Source organism: Mustela nivalis (genome assembly GCF_964662115.1).
Source record: "Mustela nivalis genome assembly, chromosome: 2".
NCBI classification, from domain to species: domain Eukaryota; kingdom Metazoa; phylum Chordata; class Mammalia; order Carnivora; family Mustelidae; genus Mustela; species Mustela nivalis.
This window is the reverse complement of record NC_139021.1, coordinates 29028406-29047717: the sequence shown is the minus strand read 5'-3', so window position 1 is coordinate 29047717 and position 19312 is coordinate 29028406.

The following is a 19312-nucleotide window of genomic DNA, read 5'->3' as shown; positions in this document are numbered from 1 at the left end:
TTGTAGAGTTATTGATTGTTTTCATCTAAGGCAAGCAAAAGAAGGGCTATAATAATTTATAACTTTTTGCGACTTGTGAGTAGCTCACATAAATTCTGCAGCTGCTTGCTTTCAAGCGTTAAATAAATCTCCTATAATGATGATTTTGTTGGTTTTCCTTTATATTGATAGACTCCGTATTATCATAGTTCCAGGAACTTCACAACCCAGCCCCTTTAAGATCTCTTTTTCCGCATGACTTCCTTTTAGCCAGTTAGGCCCATTTGTTGATAAGCATGCCATGTATATTGTGCTTTCTTCTCCTTTGCTTATTATTCTGTTCCCCAGTGAGAATATTCTTCCTTCCATCCCCTATCCCTTCCACCCTTTGAGGACTATCTCATCAATCCACACCTCCAGGGGTGCATTCTGTTTTTAGTACTTTATGCTTAAAAGGGAACACAAAGACACCATAGGGTGTCTAGAAGAGAGCAACTGAGAAGTTGAAGAAACTTAAGTCCGTGCTGGACAGGAAGACGCTGAAGGAACCTGGGATATTTAGTCAGAAGAGACTTAGAGGAAACAAAAACTAACTTTAAATAATTTGAGGTTTATAAAAAATAAGAAGAATTCTGTATCATGGTTAAAAAGCGTAAAAAGCAGAACCAATGACAATAAGTAGCATTTATTTGTCCTAATGCATTCTCATCTGTAGTTCTTACGTCAGCTCTCTAAGGGAGCAGTATTATTGTACCCATTTTGCAATGTAGAAATTGAAGAACAAAAAGGTGAAGTCTCTATCCCAAGGTACAAGAACTAATAACTGACAGAGCCAAGATTCTAACTTGGCTGTCTGGTTTTCAGAACCTGGATCTTTTCACCAACATGATGTACCTAGCGTACATAGAAGGTGATAATATTTATTGCACTGGGATAAACATGAGAGGTTTCTCACGGCCATAGTTCTGGTGCTATGGTTCCTTCAGGTCCTGCAGGACAGCTAGAAGGGCCGAGGGAATAAATAGCCAGCATTCTTTAATACATGGAGCACATGAGGATGGTGAACACAGGGACTGGGAAGCCTTGGATGGCATGATCACATTTAATAAGGAGGTGGATTTAGGCCTGATTATAAGGAATAACATTCTCTCTAAGAACTCGAAATAGGACATCTCATGAAAGTGAATTCAGTATTACTGGAGAGGATTTAAAAAAAAAAAAAAGCCATTTATTAGTGATGTCCTGGAAAGGGTTTATCCAGTTGGATTCAACCTCTACGGTTTCCCTGCTGAAGTGATTCTTAGTTACATCTCTTCCACGAATCCTTTTTCCTCCAAGCCAGACCCCCCAAAGATTCTGCATCCTATGAACTTTACTAAGACTTGTAAGCCCTGGTATTTTTTGTATTCATCAATCACTGCTTTGTGACATAACTACTGCATATTGTTCAGCTCCTCATTTCAGTGTCTAAACCTCGAGCAGCAATTGTAAGCTCCTTAAGGTCATTATTCATGTATTAAATGTCTTATTACCTTCTGCAGAAAGTGCAATATTTCTATCGGGTAGAGTGAGGTAGAGTGAGGGAAAATGAACTGATACTAGAGATGATTTTGTCCACATGATTGTCTCTCATGTCCTATTTCTATAGGTAGATAGATATAGATATAGATATTACACTTGACTATCTACATATTAATGACCATTAAAAATATCAACTCTGTGCCACATACTACAAAATCTCATTCAAAATTCTGCAGAAAAAAAAATAAATGTAGACTGACTGAGCTCCTGGAAAGAAAAGCTCTGTAAAAATTACCAGTTGCTGGAGTAACTTTAACTCTCTCTCCCTTATGTCCATGTCTAAAACTTTGCTCAAAATGTGACCCAAAAACCTTTTTCTTTTTTTTAAAGATTTTATTTATTTGACAGACAGAGACCACAAGTAGGCAGAGAGGCTGGCAGAGAGAGAAGAGGAAGTGGGCTCCCTACTGAGCAGAGAGCCCAATGCAGGCCTCTATCAGATTCCATGACCCTGAGACCATGACCTGAGCCAAAGGCAGAGTCTTTAACCCACTAAGCCACCCAGGTGCCCCAAGAATCTTTTTCAAGAGCTTCCCCGTTCAACATCCCCAATTTCTTACTATCCTTCTAACTGGCATTCTAGTAGCATAATACATTTTGTTTTATACAGCCATTTTACATGTATAGAATTATTTCATTTATATTTTATATTCCTTTCTATGTTGTATCTCTTCCCAAATAAAACTTAAGCTCCATGAAAACCAATATATTCTATCTATAATTTTGAAGCTACACATGAGCATGAAACAGCAAAATACATAAGGACAGTGGTTCCTCAATATGTGCTTACAAAACAATTGACACTGTGAGATTAAATCTAAGTAATGATTCTGGTCTTGCATAATTTTTAAAATGTCACTTTTTGTTTGTTTGTTTGCTTGCTGCTTATACTCTGTCACTTTTTGTTTGTTTGCTTGCTTGCATATACTCTGTGAGGTATAGGAGGAGGAATCATGATTACACTAAGCTGATCAGTGAAAAAATAGATTCTGAGAAGTAATTTTACCAAGTGAATCAAGTGAAGAGACTTGGAAAAATCAGTCTCTTATAATAATGACTAAGGATGCTTTCCTGTTTTCTCTCTTTAGCAATAATAATAAGAACTGATTGTAAACAAAGATCCTTAGTGGGTTCAGAGTTGGTAGGAGAGGCTAGGCTACAAGGAGGTAAGAAAGACATTTTTTGAATTGGCTATGTAGAGTTTCCATCATTTAGAGACAATAATACGAGGAATATGATTCACTTTGTGCCCCAAGCTGGGACTTCTGAATGATGGAAAAGAAGAGCAAAAATGACCAAAATTCAGAGTAATGATCTCATTTACTAACAAAATTATAGGAACAAAAAAGTTATATTAAATTTGGAAGTTTCCTTTAAATAAGAATGCTTACAGTGGCCAGGCAGACATGTTATTTAAATTAATAAAGCACCAGCTACAGACAGCTGGGGTCAGGGAAGACTACAGCTAAATTGAGAACAAGTGCTTTTTCCTGAAGAGAACAGTGTCCCCTAACTGCTTTACCTGATTTTTGTCTTGAGTGAATTCAAATTCAATTGAATTATGAATAAAAGTTAGATATTCCAATTTGTATTCAAAAATTCAAAATATTTTAAATTTTAAATTTAAATTTAAAACAAATTTTTAACCTGCGTGGATCAAAGAAAACATAACTACAGGAAACATTCATTTCCAGTAATAGGAAACTAGGTGGTTTAGATCCACCCACTGCTGAGGATAATTAGAAAATCTAGACAAAATGTATAAAAATCATGTGCTGGAAGACATGTAAATTTAACAAGATAGAGAACAATTCCTGGGCCAGAATCTAGAGAAGGGGAGAGGCTCAGAGAAGCAAGTCAGGAGCTGGGAGCTTCCTTTTACTTAGAGATGTTAGGTAATTAGAGAGGGGAAGAGTTGAGAAAATAAGGAGCCAAGCAGAGTGGGGGTTGGGGTCTTAAGTGTGTCAAAGAAAGGAATTGTAGTGAATCTGCTCCATTCATTAACTTCTGGGCTGGAATCCTGGAAGGTGGCATGCTAGCTAGCAGTATGAGTCAGAAGTTAAACAGGCCCTCACAGGGAGCACACATCAGTTTCTCAAGATGTCAGTCCCTAAGACCAACCAAAGTGATTTCAAAGTGTTAGAACTCCAGTTACTTGGCAGAAGCACCATTCTCTGAAACAAAAACAAAAACAAAACAAAACAAATGAACAATAAAACTACAGCATCAACTCAGACCAATTCTACAAACAATTATGCAAATATGACTCACAATAAAAAACAACCATAAAAAAGCCAATTTCCAAAGGTCATATACTACATAACTTTATGTGTGTGTGTGTGTATACACACACATATATATATATATAATTTTTCCAAATGACAAAATTATAGACATGGAAAACAGATTAGCAGTTTAGATGGGTTATGTCTGGTGGAGAGGCAGGGGGGTGAGCACATGGGTGTGACTATAAGTGGTAGCATGAAAGAGATCTTCATGGTGATGGAATAGTTCTGTATCTTGATCACGGTTCTGGTTACATGAACCTAGGCATGTGGTAAACTGACAATTTTTTGCTTTGATGTTCCATATAGTTCCACTTGAAGGAAGCTGAAGGGTACATAAGAACTTTCTGTAATATCTTTTTAACTTCCCGTAAATCTATAATTTTAAGATTAAAAAGCAAAACAAGCAAAAAACCATCAGAAAAACACATCAGAAAATTAGATCACATGCATGAAAACAAACAGAAACTTAAACAATAGAAAGACCAGTGGAAGACCTCAGATATTGGAGAATTTTAAATAGCTATACTTACGGCGCTCAATGAAATAAGACAAAATTTAGAATTTTGCCAGGGATTTGGAAACAAAAGGCAAAAAATAACAATCAAAATTAAGAACCCAAAAGTTGAAATAGGAGATTAGACATAGTGAAGAGAAATTAATGAATTGGAGACAGATCAAAATAAAACATCTCCAACAAAGCACAAAGATATAAAAGGATGAAAAACACAAAAGTGAAGGTGAAAGACATAGGAGCTAAACAGTTAAGTTTCAAGCAGAGATTCTTGTGTCCAAAGAGTAAAGTTTCTCTCTCTCCTTGTTGAAGAAGAGGGGAAGGCCACTTTCTCTTGCTCCTGTAGATTGACAGACAAAATCAATTTTTCTGATTCTTCCCTGTGATACAGACTTTGCAGTTTGCATACCTAGGGCATTTGACTTTGCTGTCATTACATAGTCCCAGGAGTAAAAATTGCGAAGTCAGGAGCCACATGGTCATTACTTTCTTTTTAAGTGAAAAATGATCATCTGTCTCTGATCCAAATACCATGTGCACATTCAGGATAAAATTAATAAATGTTATTTCTTAAAAAAAAAAACAATAGTAAGGGGGGGGGGGGCACCTGGGTGGCTCAGTGGGTTAAGCCTCTGCCTTCAGCTCGGGTCATGATCCCAGGGTCCTGGGTTCGAGCCCCACATTAGGCTCCCTGCTCAACGGAGAGCCTGCTTCCCCCCTCTGTCTGCCTGCCTCTCTGCCTACTTGTGATCTCTCTCTCTCTCTCTTTCTCTCTGTTAAATAAATAAATAAAATCTTTTAAAAAAAATTTTTTTAAAAACAATAGTAAGGATAGAGAAAAGAAGCTAGCCACTGAAAAATTCTGATTGTAACTGTATAACTCCATTGATATTGAGTTAGTTAATGATATAAAATTATACCAGAATATTTTGGAATATTGGCAAAACAATGAAGAAAAGCAAGAATGTGTTTACGATAAATGTCAAGATAGAGGCTATCTTTGCAAGGGACGGAGAGAATAGTGATTTGGAGAAGGCAAAAGAAGAGGCTATGGGGCATGGCACTGCTCTCTTCTTGACCCAGATGTTCTTACATGTGTCTTCTCTTTGAGCTGAATTGTTGGAGGTGACTTTATTTCATGCACTCTTTTGTGTGTAGCAGACATAATAAAAAGACAAACATGTCTTTGGAGAGGACTAGGTTTCAAGTGCCTGATTTGAATCTTTGCCTTAAGAGTTTGTATCAATCCAAGGATTGGTTCTGTCTTAAGAAGAGCTTGAAGGTGATTTCCTCTAGCTTGGCTTCACCTAGCATATTATTACGCATGCAAGGTAGGCAAGTGTGTGATCTTACAGTACCCCTGATACCATATTACAACAATCTTTTGTTTGTTTGTTTAGAGAGAGAGCATGTGCTAGTGGGCAAAGGGAAGGGGCTCACGTAGAGGGAGTGAGAGTCTTAGGCAAACTCCAAGCTCAGCAGAGAGCCCCACACAGGGCTAGATCTGATGGCCCTGAGATCATGACCTGAGCCAAAATCAAGAGTCAGCCACTTAACAAACTGAGCCACCTAGGGTCCCCCACCATGATTTTTTTTTTTTTTTTTGGTTATTTATTCAAGAAATGTTTCAATTTCCTCTGGCTCTCTCTCTGTCCTTTATCATGCTCTTTTCTAGAGACACGATCCAGTTTATAGCCCATCACTCCGCTGACATTCTTCACTCAAGTCATGAATAACGTTCAATAATCCAGCCACTCTCTCAAGTATTAATTGAATGTAAAATTTCTGTGCTAAGTGCCAGATGTAGTGAATTGAATGCATACATCCCAATTTTCAAGGAGTTTACAATCTGGCAGGGGATATGTCAATTTAACAGACAAGTATAATGCCATTTCATCAGTCTGATAGAGGAATGGATAATACCCTGGGGACATATAGGAAGGTACCTAACTAGAATTGGCAGATCCAAGTGGACCTCCTAGATGATACAGTATCTAGGTGAGACCCATATGGAAAGAAATTAGCCTTTTGAAGACTGAGATAGCACACTGAACCGTGAGTAACAATTGAGAAGGGAATTAGTGCAACTGAAGAAAATTAAATATGTGTACAATATAAAGTGCAAGGGGAATGATATTGGAAGCGTCAGTAGAGGAAAAATCACCCTTGGACGGGCAAGTAAGAATAAGGTGTGTGGACCTGGTTCTAAAAACAGCAAAATGCTCACAGTCGCTTTTGAGTAGGAGAATAATAAGGTCATATTTGAATTTTAAAAACTTCATTTTGGGGAATAGATTGAAGAGGAGCTAGCCTCGTGGAATCAAATAGTTTATAATAACCATCCAAGCAAAAGACAATGGCACTGAGATAGAAACATAAAGATACAGATAAGTTACAAGAAAAAGATAAATTGTGCAATCATTAATCAGAAGGAGGCTGAAACAGCCACAGTAAAGTGGGCTTCGGAACAATGAATGTGACCAGGGGCAAGAGAAATAATGACAAAAAGCCCAATTCCTCAAGAAAGACACACAACCACGTGTGAGGAGGTGCTCCCTGCGTCTCTGTGTGGCCACAGTTGCAGTTGTGCTGAATGGAATGTGTGTGAAAATGTGTGTGAACTTCTGGGTCTGACTTTTCTGTCCATTTTACTCTTCATGCTAACTGCGGTCTGTGTGATGCGAAAATGACCTTGAAGCCACAATGTGGAAGCAGCCTGGACTGCTGAGTCACAGCCTAGAGAAGAGCCACTTGATCCGTATCAGACTCAGACGTGAGCACAGCACAAACCTCTATGGTGACAGGGAGGTTTTGAGTTTATTTGGCACAAGTTAGCCTCCTCTCCTTAACTGCAGCGGGCCAAAAGGAGCTCAGAAAGTGGACAGAAAGGGTCTGGTTATCTCCCTCATAGACAGTGGTATAAGCAATTATTGTGTTTTTCTTTCCTTTACTATTAAGGAGAAGAGAAATTTTATTTTAGATTTTTCATATCATATTTATTATTACTGCTAATCTTTTGCATGGTATTATTTCAGTCCTTAAACTAAGTTACCTTTCTACTTGAATTTTCTCCCCTCACTCTCACTGTCTTTTTTTTTTTAAGATTTTATTTATTTATTTGACAGAGAGTGAGATCACAAGTAGGCAGAGACACAGGCAGAGAGAGAGGAGGAAGCAGGCTCCTTGTGGAGCAGAGAGACCAATGCGGGGCTCCATCCCCGGACCCTGAGACCATGACCCAAGCCGAAGGCAGAGGCTTAACCCACTGAGCCACCCAGCGGCCCCTCTCACTGTCCTTTTCCCTCTAAAATAAACATGCTTGAAAGGCATAATAATACTCTATAGCTGTATTTCATACTTTTGAATATATGTCAGAAGAATAACCAAGTTGGGTTATTATAAACATGTAAACATGGATTCCTATTTTGATTCCCATTTTTCCAGGACGCTTTATGGTTCAACTCTGCTATGCTACTTTTGGAGGCCCAACTTTAATACTTGTCTTAGGTGGTGATGGTGCTTCATTATTTTTTTCTTACGTTGTTAAAGTTTATGGTATACGGTTTGATTTTTTTAGTATTTCATTATTATTATTGTTAGTATCAGTACCAATTTTCTGACTCTGTTTGGTGGTTCTTCTGCATATCTCCTTAGGCCAGTCTCTCATCATCTCTTCTTGGACTCCTGCAATTATCTGATACATAGAACATAAAAGGAAAATAATAGTCCATCTAGTTTGACTATTGTGAGGAAGAATTAAATAAAATGTATGCCAAGTACTTAGTGTTTGACACATAAATGATCCAATAAATGTTGAAATATTATTATTTTTAGCTATTAATTTGCTTTTTGGCTGTCTCCATTATGTTGCTGAGTCCATCTCTTAGTTTTTAAATTTTAACAATTTTGTTTTTAACTTCCTACACATTTAATTATTTTCCTTTTTTGTAACTCTTTTGTGCTGTTTTTTATTTTGTAAATGTGATATCCTACCTTAACTCTTCAGGGGTCCTAATTATATACATATTTTCCCCTTTATAACCAATACCAATTATGATCGTTCTTTTAACTATTTCTTAGGTATAAGGTCTTCAATTTTTTCTCTCTTTCATGGGATATGTTTCCCTGGATATTTGGTGGTTTGTGTTGTGTTTACATTCACAGCGGAGATTGTATATTGGGTTTTCTGCTCTGTCTCTTTTGGTAGGTTCCTTGTAGTGGCTTCATACTTCTTCAGTAACCTCTTACCTGCTTTTCATATTTTAGAAATTTCTCCTGATTTCTGCCCCACTGAAAGTCCTACACGTTTTTTAGAGAAGTTTATTTGCAAGAAGTTTTTCATGACTTGGCCTTGGCCTAACTCTTCTTCCTCACCTCCCAGCATACAGTCCAGCTTCATAAACTATCTGCAATTCACAGAATATTTCCAGCTGTACTCATAACATTCTTTTACCAAAGCTGCCTTTTCTACTTAGATTTGCTGGTTCTGAATTTCATTCCCTCAACTTGTCAATACAGATCAACTCCGCTAGAAAACTATCTCTACAAAATTCTACAAAAAACTATCTACAAAAAAAAAAAAAAAATCTACAAAAAACTATCTCTACAAAATTCTTTAACAACGCTTCCCCACCCTGGGTAGAACTGACCACGATTTTCTTTGTATCTCATTCTAACTCAGCTCTTATACAGCCATCAGACACCAGTAATATATATCTTTATTTGTCTATATGTATGACAAGGAAGAACATTAGTTGTAACTTAACCCCATGGTCTCCAACTTTCACTTCCCTTCTAACAAGGGCAAATGTCAAGGAATGTCTTCCAATTTGCTGAGCTGGGTGATATATGAAGGTGCAATCTGGGAAATTGAGAAAGATTAAATAGTGCTATATAAGGAATGAGGTGGGGGAGGCAAATCCCAGAGTGAGAAGGAGGCTGAAATCAGACACTGAGAGGCTGGTAGAGAGGGACTTTTGAGGAGGAGGGAGAAAAAAAAAAAAATCACACACAGTGAAAGGAGATTAGGGAAGATTTTTTTGTGAGTAGAATAGGAAGAGGAAAAAGAAAAAGATTGGGTAAAAAGTTTTCTGTGCAAATGGATTTTTAGGTCCTCAAATTCTTGAGCCCAATGTATTTTAAGAGTTAGGTGTTTTGTTCATTTCAGTTTGATTTGGGTTTTCTTTTTGTTGTTGTTGTTGTTTAAAAAGCTAAAGCTTTGCATATACAATATATTTTGTAGCCCCAGTGGGATCTGGGGCAGCATCCTATGGTCAAATGTATTAATATATTTTTCAACAAAAAGTATAGATATTCACACTAGTTTGGGTAAGGAAAGCCTTTCATAAGTGCATACTTGGTTTTGCTGTCATATGAATTTACTACAAATTAGGTTAAAAAAAAAACACTTTTGGTTTTAAGAGTTTATTGGATTTCAGAATCGTGACTAAGCAATTGTGGCCCCATATAAGTCTTGTCTTCACCTCCCTACCAGATCCTCCTGTTCTTACGGATTCATGTGTCCATGGTCAAATGCTGGGTCATTGATTGGTCTAGGACGGCCTGACCTGTGGTTAGCTTGTATCTGCTCTTCCAGGTCTCCCATCATTCAGGTGATGAGACCAGGCTAATTCACAGGATGGCAGCAGGGTTCCAAGAGAATGAGTGCAAGCACCCAAAGCCTCTTGGAGGCTAAGCTCAACCCTGTCATGTGGTCATTTCCAATGAATTTTTTAAATCAAATAATCAGCCTAACCCAGATACAAGGGATAAAAAAATAGACACTTTCTCTCTTAAGGTGAGGATCTACAAAGTCACATTGCTAGGGTTGTAGAACAATTAGGACCTTTTTTTTTTTTTTTTTTTTTTTTTTTGCACTCAGGCTGCCATAACAACAAAATGCTGAATCTTAACATCAAGTGGGAATGGATGAGAACTGATGTTATCTAGATCCAGTCACATAGTCATTGGTTGCCTTACCAATATCAATTTCCCACCATTCTATTTTACAACAGTATTTGGACTTCCTTCTGAGTAGCCATCTTTCTCCTTTGTGTATAAGCTTTGTGGTCTGGGGAAATTGACTCTACCCTCTGCTCAAGGGCACAAATCAATAAATTTAATTACATTTCTTCAGTCTACAGTGATTGGTTAAGGAATCAGTCCTAAGCAAACATGGGACTTCTTTAGTCACAACTGGCTCAGAAACAGTCCAATCAAGGTAAAGTAGTGGATTTTGATCAATGATTGAGGATAGAGGAAACATGTAGTCCCTGTTTCTGCTTTGAACCACATATTGGTTAGCCTGAGGATAAAGCTCACACACAGGAAGAGAGAAGATGCTAAAGAATCGCAAAGAAGTAGAATGAAAATCAAGGTTAAACTGCTAAATTTCCTTTAGCCTTTGACTTTCTTGGTAACTTGAGTCATCAAATAGTCACCTTGAGTTGTGTTTTCTAATACCTATGAAAGCATAAAAATGTGATTATTTTCATACTTTTTTCTATCTCATTAGACTTCTTGAGATAGGTACCAGGTTTAATTTATCTCCAGTTTGAGCACAGAGCCTATCTCATGAGTGGTCTAAAACAAGTGCTTGGTTAAGAGCCCTATTTTATCTAAAGTCTGCTGAAACATAGTTCTCCACTATGAATAAAATAGAAGCAATATCTATAAATTCCATAAATTGGAAGCGATATCTATAAATATAGATATAAATATCTATAAATAAGAAGATAAAGTCAGTAAGCAGACTCCTACTCATAGGGCTCAGTTCATATTTATAAATGAATGTATAAATCAATTGATAAATGAAGAGCTCTAACCTGGAATCTAACCTTCTATATGGTTATATTTTATTTAATTATCCTGTATAGTTCTATTATATTTTTATAACAATATATAAAAAACATTACAAATAAATGCCTTTGGTTAGGGGGAAAAAAGAACCTAAATACACACACACACAGACACAACACACACACACACACACACACACACACACACACACAGAGGCCTCCTCTAACCAAAGAAAGGAAACATTCCAGAAAATGTCATTCAGTCATATTTTTGTGAATAGTGGGTTTCAAAATAAGAATAAGAAAAGGAAAAATAACAGAAGAATTAAAAAAAGAAGTTCAGAGTGAAATATCATGAACATGGCACTTCCACAAATAATATTCTCATTTTGTAAAATATATAAGCAAGCTAAGCCTAGTTCTTTAAGTCCTTACTAACACTCGATTTCAGGGTTCCTGGGAAAAGGGAATTTGGTTGTTTGGCAAGGAGCGTTGTGAAAATTAACTAGCGTGGATGCTTGACTGAAATGAAAACCAAATAGCAATGCAAAATGTTAGTTTTGTGAGACAGAGCCAGAGATCTTACATGGTAAGAATTCTGTCTTTCTTTGATCTTAAAGGGAATTAGAATGTAATGTATGTCTCTGCCTGCAAGATAAAGCCCATCCTTTATAAAATCAAAACAAAATAACTTTAAGCAGCAGTAGAAATGAAGGGTAGGTATTGGGGAGGAAACACTATAAAGAACTGTGAAATGTGTAAGGACATAGTCTGTCACTGTGCAGAATCGATGTCACATTTGCTAAGCTATGACATCCATTTATCAAAAATATCTTAGAATTAGTTAAATGGATCATTATAGTATTATCCTATCTTCCTCTCACTGTGGGAGCAGACTAAGTAACCCATTACCAAATTCCCTTAACCCAACAGAGTCCTCATTTCTATGTTTGTATATCTATTCAAGTCTTACACATTCCTTACAGTTGTATCAGATAAGAGTATTGCATAAATTTCATCAAGATTTATGAGTAGGATAATAAAAGCAGATGTTAGCTTCAAATAATGCCAAAGAAAATGAAATTACAAACTTCAAGTAGAGGACTATTTGCTCAGCTATTAATTGGTGACTTTAAAAAAAAATATGTTATGATCTGCACATCACATTTATTGCTTGACACACTAGTGAAGTTTAGGGAGCACACACACTCCAGTCAAGTACCATGCTAGATTCTGGGAATTAAAAAAATGGAGGTTTCACATGATCAATATCTTTACTTTCAAATCTTTCCCAATGTAGTACAGGCTAGCTTGTAGACAGAACATTTCCTTATTTAAAAAAAAAAAAAAAATGCCAGCAAAGCCCCAATGTTTTAGTCTACATTCAGTTGTTCCTGTGTATTAAAAGTCTTACAGCTCAATTACCTACTCACAAGATGCCTTAAATATCTCTGGAACTTAACCTAGTTGCTCAATTGAATCACTTAGGGTACCTGGCTTTCTCCAAAGTAGAATGTGCTGGTGATCTCTCATAAACTAAATTCCTCTCCCTGTGTCTTCTCTCAACAGCAGTGAAAATCTAAGTTCTCTTTGGGGAAAGATGGAAAGAAACTACCATAAAATAATCAGTAACTTAAGCATTCCTTTGATTCTCAAGCTAAACCGAAGGGGAAATAGTTGGTACATTTTGTCATAGAAATTATTATGAAGTAAAGTAATTCTCCTTCCAGCTAACTGTGCACTCATAGTGAAAGACATTGTTACAGGCTTTTTATCCTCATAAATATTTTAAACTTCATGACCAGATGTGCTTGCTGTTTCTCTTAATTGAGCTATGAGAATCCAATCACTGGAGTGGGTTAGCACTTCTGACAACCTCAAAAGGTTTTCCCGCTATCTCTCCTACCCCTAAGGAGGCTGACTTTTTCAGTGGTTTGACCACTGGGAGGAGGGATATGTTGATTTCAAATTAATGCATATTTTCAGACATTTGTGTAAATGTGGATACTTTTAAAATCTTATTTTCAGGAAATAAAATGATTTATATTTGGAAATGCATGATCTATCCAGAGATGTGTGGGAGTCATAGCCGTGTACCTCAGACCGTAAATCTATTCTCTCTCACTCTTAAAAAATAAATTGAATATGAATTTTTACTGCTCTCTCTTGAATAACTTATATGTTGAGGAGCTTTAGTCTTACTTTAATGCCTTCACAATCCTCTGCCCCTATCCCTGAAATCACATTTATTCCACTATTTGTCAGTTCAGTTCCCATCTTCTCCACCAAAATGCAAGCCTCCTGTACAGCAGGGAATATGGTTTATTCATCTCAGTATTCTCAGTGCCTAGCAGAGTGTGTAACAAAAAAAGCCAAAGCATACTGACTAAGAAAAGAAGGAACAAAATGTGGAGGAGGGGAATATAGAGATCAACATGTATAAAAATGTTTTAATACTGTGGTAGGAGATTGTTAGAAATTCTCTATTGTAACATCTACTTGGGAAAATCACGATGTTTGTTAAAAGCTTAATATGGTAGATTTGTCCAGGAGGAAAAAAAACCTCTCAGGAATAGAAAATAATTTCAAACATGTAATAGGGTGGGACTAATTTGGGTAAACTTTTTAAAAGAGCACAGGGGCTCAACAAGACTATTTATTATGCTGTCTCTAAAATACTACAATAATAACGATACGAGCTGCTGCTGCTGTAACAATTTGACCTCAATATTTATACTTCTTGTGGCTGTTTAATAAGAATAGTCATACATTTTTTGACTTGACCAAAAAGTGGAATCTCTGACTTCTCTCCTTGAATCTGAATGGAGTTCTGTCTTGTTACTAACCAATAGAATGCAGGAGAAGTGACACTGAGTGGCTTTCAAAGCTAGGTCAAAAATAGTTCTGCAGCTACCATCTTGTTTACTGTAGCATTTGGAGCTCTGAGCCTTCAGGTAAGAGTTCTACTGCTCTTCAACCAATGAAAGGGGAGCCTCCAGAAGTACTCAGTGGACATCCCCGCTAACTTAGCAAACCATTTTCATCATCTGCCTTCTCTGTGAGTGAGCCATCTGGTTCACCCAGCCCCATTTGAGCATTTATATACCTGTAGCCCAGTCATTATTTGACTGCAACTGCATAAAAGACCCAAGAGATGTCCAGCTGAGCCCTTCCTGACTTTCTGACCACAAAATTCTGAGTAAAATAAAGTAGTTGTTTTTATCTGTTAACTTGTTGGCATAATTTGTTACATGGCAGTATTAGCCAGAACACTTCTAATTATGAAACCTCTAATCAAGATCTACTTAAAGCAGTTGGCAGGTCAGGTAAGACTATGTTTAATAACTTTTTTTTAATTTAAAGATTTCATTTTTATTTATTTGACAGAGAGAGATCACAAGTAGGCAGAGAGACAGGTAGAGAGAGAGGAGGAAGCAGGCTCCCCGCTGAGCAGAAAGCCTGATGTGGGACTCCATCCCAGGACCCCGAGATCATGACCTGAGCTGAAGGCAGAGGCTTTAACCCACTGAGCCACCCAGGTGCCCCAACATTTTTTTTTTTTTCAGATAGGAAATTTCTAAACTTTCTGAGCAAATTTATTTATTTTTTTTTCTTTAAAGATTTTTTAATTTATTTATTTGACAGATCACAAGTAGGCAGAGAGGCAGGCAAAGAGAGAGAGAGGAGGAAGCAGGCTCTCCGCGGAGCAGAGAGCTTTCTGAGCAAATTTAAAAGGATTTTGCTTTAAAATATTTGAAGGAACTAAATCTAAATAGTTTATAATGGTGAAGGAGAATAGCTAAATAAAGGAGAATATTGGTCACATCTACATCATTTAATAAGTTAGAAATATTTGAGTATTTGTCACAGTTTATAAATTTTAAAAAATGGATAAACTTTGGGTTAGCCCATTACAGAGCACTCCACATCCTTAAACATTTGTAAGGTTCATCATCACAGTTAGAGTTGAGATATATATGATGGACCAGTAAGAAGAAAAACAGGAAAAACTCTCAGAAAAGAAAATAGGTAATATTTTAGACAAATGTCAGGAAAATCGCTATTTCATCCATTAAGCAGAGATTATGTAAGTAACATAAAACGGGAATTCCTACAAGATGGGATCGGGAGAGAGACAAACCATAAGTGACTCTTAATCTCACAAAATAAACTGAGGGTTGCTGGGGGGAGGGAGGGAGGGAGAGGGTGGTGGGATTATAGACATTGGGGAGGGTATGTGCTATGGTGAGTGCTGTAAAGTGTGTAAAACTGGCGATTCACAGACCTGTACCCCTGGGGCTAATAACACATTATATGTTTATTAAAAATTTTTTAAATATATATATTAAAAAAAAAAAACAGGGATTCCTGACAATAGTCCTTAGGGCATAATTCTGAGACAGCTATTCTAAAAGAGATCCATATGGTCCAAAAGAAAGAAAAAAAGACTTAACCCTCAGAAGGAGAATCCAGTGAATTTTTTTAAAGTCCCACAAAGTCTTTTAAATTGTTTTAAGAATGGCTGAGGCTTTTTCTTTTTATAAATGGCAGTTTAATGTAGAGTTTGTGGTAATCGACAGATATTGAGAAAACCTCCCCTTGGCAATCCTGGATCTTAAAAGTCTTGTGAAGCTTGAAGTAGCTCACAAGACGGCAGCCTAGAAATCAATGTAGCACAGATCTTTCCTTCTGAGAGGACGTTAATTCTGAGAATGAAAGTTCAGGACATTTAGCCTATGTGAATTGGCAGAAAGCTAATGTTCTCTGGGGAAGTTTTAGTATATTGGCAATAATTGTAATTGTCATAGCTCGGGTTTTATTCATATCATGTGACAAGAAATGACATTGCAAAGATATTCAAAGCACTCTCAGGCTTTTGACTTGCTTCCGTCTTTCTTGCTACCTATTCTCACTATCTTCTCTCCCCCTCTTAACCCTTTTCAATTTTGTTTCCTGATTTTCTGAAAATAAAATTTTTTTTCAAAATATTTTATATGAAGAAATATTGACAAAAAATTAAATGTAAATAGTATTGAAAGGCATAAATATGACCTTCACTTTTTCTCCTTGTCCTGCTTCCTCAAGACAACTGCTTTCAACTCAGTGAGCTTATTATTGAGGTATTTATCACCACAATTTAAAAAATAAACATACACTGGGGCACCTGGGTGGCTCAGTCAGTTGAGCATCTGACTCTTGATTTCAGCTCAGGTCATGATCTCAGGGTTGTGAGATTGAGCCCCACGTCAGGCTCCACACTCAGCTTGGGATTCTGTCTCTTCCTCTGCCCCACCTGTCCTCTTAAAATAAATAAAAAATAAACATATGCTCCATTTTCTTCTTTATCAACAAAATGTTCTGTTATGGTATGGGAGCATTTAACTCACAATTCCTCTTCTCCTCCCCTACCCCTCAGGTCATCTCAGCGTATTTCAGTCTTTAGTTAGAGGAATAGGCAGTGCCTTTGCCATTATGACTACATATATATTGTTCATGCTGAACCAGGTAGAATACTATAATGTTTCTGATTCCTTAGACAATGTATTTCCCCCATCGTTACTGAAGTCCTTATTTTGTTTGTTTTTCACTTAGTTTTCTTTGAACACCCAAGTTCTCTATAACTTTCCAATAGTTCTTTAAAATGCCTCTCAGTACGATTTTCTTGACCATCAAACATGCCAGATGAGTTATTAGTCCCAGGTATTTTTCCTGGAAACAGCTTTCAGGCTCTGATCTGAACGGGTTGCTCTCAAGGCCAAATAAACATGTTTTATTTTCTCCTGGAATGGTTCTTTACTTTCATCTTGGAAACTGCTTCGCTCCTACACTTTGTTTCTTCCCTCTCTCCCTCCCCCCTTCTCTGGTATATACTTTTAGTTTAGATCCAGCTGTAAATAAAACAAACAACCCCTCCCCAGAGAAACCAACTCCCCCAAAAGTTGCTTAAGTATGGAAGTTTATTTGCTTTCATGTAAAAATAATCTAGTAGTAGACAGTCTGGACTGGTGATGTGGTTTTCCAAGTATCAGGTACATGTTGCCTCTTTGTCGGAGAGAGTTGCTCAGACTTCAGCCATCATGTTTTCATCCTAACTAATATCGAGAAGGAAGGGTGAAAAAAAAGGTACACCTTGTCCCTTAAAAGCACTTTTTTATATTTCTTGGACAAAAACATAGTTCCTTGGCTATATCAACTTGCCAAGGAGTTTGGGAAATAAATTATTTCCATCTAAAATTTGGAATTGTATTACCAAGTACAAAATGTATAATGGATATTGGGAGGTAACTACAATCTGCCATAACTGGCCTCATTGAAGAGGAGGAATCAGGATGGGCAGAGGGAGAAGTCATACTGTGATGTAGTCTGGGCAACATCCTCAGCACAGGAAGCTCAGGAACCTTTTAGGGATGTCTCTTTGGGGTCATAATACCTCCGTCCTTATACACCTGTCTCTATCAATTATTAGATGAGGGTCTCTTCTGAGAAGCATATAATTTTGGGTGAAACAGCCCTTTATAACTAAGGCTATCTCTGAAAAGGCTAATAGCTCTCTTTGACAATCCTACACATCTACTGTTTTTATCCCACCAGGGTCAAATCTGAAGGGGAAATCTAGAGGGCTCAGTCCCATTGTTATCATCAACCATAAAAGACTAATTTCTAGAAAAAATTTTTCGAAGTCTCCTTAGCTAAGGGCAGTATGTATAAGAAGGCTTGAGTGCAAGTTGAAAACGGTACCATTGAGTGAATAAATACAAATTAATAGTCCTAAGGTCTATCTCAGAGTATCACTAAGCTCTCTGAGCACTGTAGAAAATGTAAAACAACATGTTAGTCACTATTTTGTGAATAAGGATATTTGAGAATCCATGCTTCCAATACCATTACTCAGAACCTATTTCCTGTTTTGAAAACTGAAGGTTCCTCCCTGGGAGTGAGGAGACAAATCTAATTCTAATTTTAGTGTCTCCCTAACAATGTCCCATCCTAGACAAATCCTTTCTTAATATGTTGCTCATGCCCTGCCCCTTTGACTCATTTATACACCTGCATGTACACAGTCTTGTACAACAGTTTATATGAAGTGTGTTTGCTCTCATGAAGTCTGCCCATATACCCAAGCACCTGACATCATCTGAAGACATTTCCAGGGATCATCATACTACCATCATGGTAGCTGAGACATGGGGCCCTGGTCAATAAGTAGGCATAAGGATCAAGGACTCTTTTCTTTCAAAATTCAGGCTCTGTTCTGATGGATGGAGACGGTCTCACTAATGTTTTATGGCTGGAAAGGAAATTAAGGCCCTGAAAGGAAACTAATGAGGGAAGGAAAAGCCTGGACTGGTAACCCAGGTTCAATATCTACACCTAGGTGGTGATGGCAGAGGCTGTTTTTAGTTCCACGTTCTAGTGGTTGAACTGTCCTTTTGGAACTCGGATCACAGGCACCACTGTGACCTCTTCAGAACTGAACCAATTAGAGAATGGCTGAAGCACAAGACTCTATGGGACCATGTTTCAACTCCATCATTGTGATAAATACAGAAGCCATATAGACAGAAACCTGGGCTCCACTGGCAAACCAATCTGATTTTTATGTTTTCTTTGCCTGAACAGAACAGACTCTTTTGTATGGACTAAAGCACTAGAGTTCTTAAATAATTTAAGGATGGAAGGGAAGGAAGGGACCTCAGGAAGATTCTTAGCTTCCTGCTTATTTGACTATATGGAGACTGGGTTAATTCCTTTAAAAATAAAATAGTTGTGACCCCAACGTGTATATTTTGTAGCTTTAATTCTCGGTGTGACTATATTAGAAGTGGTAGTTGAAGGTAGTTAAGGTTAAATGAGGTCCTAAGTATTGGGTCCGATCTGATAGGATTAGTGTCCTTAAAAGACACCAAAGTGTCCTCTACTCCCACCCCAGTCTCTCTCTCTCTCTATCTCTCTGTGTGTGTCTCTCTCTCCACCATGTGAGAAAGTAGCAAGAAGGTGGCTGGCTGTAAGTTAGGAAGGGAGCTGTCAGGAAGGAAACTCTCACCAGGAAGCAGATGGGCCAGAATCTTAGACTTCTAAGCACCATGATCGTGAGACAATAAATTTCTGTTACATAAGCCACCCGGTCAGTGATATTTGTTATGGCAGCCCGAGCC